This window comes from Austrofundulus limnaeus, unplaced genomic scaffold (assembly GCF_001266775.1).
Source record: "Austrofundulus limnaeus strain Quisiro unplaced genomic scaffold, Austrofundulus_limnaeus-1.0 Scaffold823, whole genome shotgun sequence".
NCBI lineage: Eukaryota > Metazoa > Chordata > Actinopteri > Cyprinodontiformes > Rivulidae > Austrofundulus > Austrofundulus limnaeus.
Window position 1 is genome coordinate 114,129 of NW_013953225.1, and position 3,202 is coordinate 117,330.

Sequence of the window (3,202 nt, forward strand, 5' to 3'; positions counted from 1 at the left end):
CTCTTTACAGATGAAAAAGGAGGCAAACAGCAGACAGAGCAGACGTTGCTTCGCAAAAAATAAAAATAAAAAGCACGTATTGCTTCATCTGCAGGCTGCAGCTCAACCGAGGAGTAACGGCATCACTACCGTTATTAAAAGCTGACACGGGTCCGTCCTGAGCACACAGAGGAGCTTTGTTTACGTTTGTAACACRGAAGTAGAGCTGAAAGTTTACAACACTGCACATGTCTGGACTTTTATTCTGAATAAAACTCCGGTGCATGTAAACACTTTTTATGATTGGATTGTGTCCACGTAAACAGTACATTCGGATTATTTAATCTGAATACATGTCAATCCGATTAAAAAATTTTGTGCATGTAAACATAGCTAATGTCCGGCTGATGATCGCATCAAAGTCCATGTATTTTATCCTGCTGTGTTCGCTTCAAAAATGCTTTAACTCGTTTAGCTTCTCAATTTATTTACTGGTTTTCTTCGGGACCTGCCCTGCTGTTAACTGGTTTTCTTCAGGACCTGCCCTGCTGTTAACTGGTTTTCTTCAGGACCTGCCCTGCTGTTAACTGGTTTTCTTCAGGACCTGCCCTGCTGTTAACTGGTTTTCTTCAGGACCTGCCCTGCTGTTAACTGGTTTTCTTCAGGACCTGCCCTGCTGTTCGACCCACAGTTATACAAATCAGGTTCTGGATGCAGGTCAGCTGATCCCAGAAACTCTGTGCAGCAGCTTCATATCATCTGTTTACTGAACTTTATGACAACATAAAGACTATTGTTAAGTGTTGGGTGACCATACTGTAAATTAAAAACTAAAAGCTGCAAAAAATACATTTTCAAACTATTTATTGTCAAATTTAGTCTAATAACTGAAGACATGGATGAAATATGAAACAAATAAAATAAAACACATACAAAGCAGAAAACAGCTAAATGTATCAAAAGTATGTCTATGTAATATTAGAATTTTCTGAGACAATGAATTTTTTTTTCCAGTAAGAGGTTTTTATTTAATAGAATTTTTGGACCAAAAATATCACAATATATCGCCTTGTTTACAGTATTGAAATATATCGGGATATATCGGCATATATCGTATCGTGACCCCTCTGTCATGATATGTATCGTATCGACAAATTCTTGCCAATACACAGCCCTATTTGGCAGTGCACCTCAGACACTTTGGATACATTTCAATCTGTCTCCAATAAATATTTTGATTATTTAAATTTATCTGTTGTACATTCAGAAAATTCATGTAGTGTATTTTCACTGTTCTATACGACTCATAGCCCCAACTTCTGGTTAAATTTTAATTACATTTTCTGAAAATAATACTTGGATACATATTTTCACCTGAATAACTTTTGGAGTTCACTGCGTTCAAGATGGCTGCCACAGCCACTGACCATAAAAAAATAGCAAAATGGCTACCTCAGTCAGTTTTGCAATATCATCAAGATAAAGATATATCAGCGAGATCACGGTAATCCCTTCATGGTAACGGTATATATCGCAGTAGAAAATTATGATAAAAAGCAAAGAAAGTAATTTTTAGAGCATTTATTTTGCAGAAAACTGTAATCATAATCAAACCCAGCATTTTTGCTGTAGTGCAAATGAACATAAGTACAGAAGAAGGTTTTATATATAATGCAAAACAGTTTAAACAATAAACAAAATATGTCTCAAATTTTCAACAATATCAAAATAAAGTGGACGTTATAACCAGTACTTCAAGTAAAATTAGTCATTTAGACATAAAAAATTCAATGTTGCCTAAAATGTTAGTGTGACAGGACCTTAAGGGGCTTAAGCTGCACATAGTCCTGTCATAAAACTATTTAAGATAACTGGAATTTAAGTGTGGTGAAGCCAAATAAATGTAATATCTGCCTGCCATACAAATGAGCTTCTGCCTGTTGAACTGACCCTCTGCTGCTCTTATCATCTTCATCATCAGAGCAGACTCTTACATTAGCAAGATGGATTTATGACTGATCGAACGTCCACATCTTGTTTTATCATCTCTCTGAGTAACAATAAATAAACAAGTTTTTCTCTCTGACAACTTTTGTGTGAAAAAACTTGACATGTAGCGGGTGGGAGGGAGGAAATGATCCCGCCACACGACGTAACTTTTCTACAGCGGGAGGGGGAGATTTTGAGGATTTATTCTGTCTATACGTGTTTTAAAACACTATAATTTCTTCATTATATCTTGAACTCCTGCTCAGTTGTCTCTGCACTCGCAGCCATGTTGACACAGGTGCGATGATGTAACTGATGATAGGACCGTAGAGGGTAAAAACTGTAAGCCAACTTCATATCATTTCTACCGTCTACCGCATGTACTGCGCAGCCCTAGTTTTGCAGTTATTTACCTAAAATTTGATGTATTTGTAGCTGAAGGAAATTCAGTTACGGTACATATCTTTTTAATAGGTCTTGTAGATCTTGAATTAAAATCTTATGTTAAGAGTTTGGAAAAGATGTTTTTAGCAAAATCTTTTTATGAACCACTGAACAAATTTTAATTGTTTTATTTTATTGTGTAACTAATCATTTAGATATACAGCTTAACTTCCATTTCAAGATGACCATCACTGCTAATCCACATTAGCCAATACAAACATATCTAATCCAGTCAGTTTAACAAATAATGTGTTTAAAGTCAGTATGGTTGTAGCTGCAATCTGGGGCTCTGGTGACTCTGTCGTCAGTGGCCTCATAATCCAGAGGCCACAGAAGGGAGCCGATGAAAGAACAAGTAGCTCCAATACTTTCACACTTTAAGCATGACCTGTTAATACACAGGTGCAGCTTAAAACTTAGAATATCGTGAAAAAGTAAAATAATTTTTGTCAGTCAGTTCAGAAACTGAAAACTCATGGATTCATCACATCTAGAGTGAAATATTTCAAGCCTTTATTTCTTGTAATTTTGATGATTACGCCTTGAAAATAATGAAAACCTAAAATTCAGTCTCATAAAATTAGAATATTGCCTAAAATCAGTTTAAAAATGTTAATTTTGAAAGAATTACTGCATCAGTCTGCTGTGTGTGGCATTGTGGTGATGATCAGCCTGCAGCACTTCTGAGGTGTAAATTAGCCCAGGTAGCTTTGGCTACGTTCACACTGCAGGTCTTAATGCTCAGTTCCGATTTTTTGAAAAAATCCGATCTTTTTGTGTGAACGTTCAC

General features: G+C 36.1%; 1 protein-coding gene across 1 annotated transcript in view; it reads left to right on the forward strand.

The window, feature by feature from the left end:
* The window catches only part of crk (v-crk avian sarcoma virus CT10 oncogene homolog), a gene marked incomplete in the record, with an annotated part of 23,407 nt that overhangs the window by 11,182 nt on the left and 9,023 nt on the right, over positions 1–3,202 (forward strand).